At 51.6% G+C, this 254-nt stretch overlaps 1 long non-coding RNA gene across 1 annotated transcript in view; it reads left to right on the top strand.

The window, feature by feature from the left end:
* The window catches only part of LOC118339995, a 42,005-nt gene that overhangs the window by 37,262 nt on the left and 4,489 nt on the right, over window positions 1-254 (top strand). The window contains exon 4 of the long non-coding RNA XR_004797347.1: window positions 21-115. This is a non-coding gene — a long non-coding RNA (uncharacterized LOC118339995). The remainder of the gene's footprint in view (window positions 1-20; window positions 116-254) is intronic.

Raw genomic sequence — 254 nt, 5'->3', positions numbered from 1 at the left:
TGTGTGTGTGTGTGTTTCAGAGCTCCTGTCACTTCCCTCTCCTCCCAGAGTTCAAGGTCGCCATGTGGCTATTTCCGGCTCGTCTTCGCTTTGATCCGTGTCGCAAAATGACAAGGTAACGCAACTCGGGGGGTCAGCTGTGTTACAGGAATGCTTCCACGGATCGGGAAAGAGAAAATCAATCCTGCCTGACAGTGTCTTCAGGATACTCCGACCTGACTGGACCATGACAACTGCACACACACATACACACA

Source organism: Morone saxatilis, unplaced genomic scaffold (genome assembly GCF_004916995.1).
Source record: "Morone saxatilis isolate NCDOM2014 unplaced genomic scaffold, NCSU_SB_2.0 Contig6, whole genome shotgun sequence".
In the NCBI taxonomy this organism is placed as follows: Eukaryota; Metazoa; Chordata; class Actinopteri; family Moronidae; genus Morone; species Morone saxatilis.
Note: the sequence above shows the minus strand (reverse complement) of the source record. Positions and strands in the feature narration are given on the sequence as shown.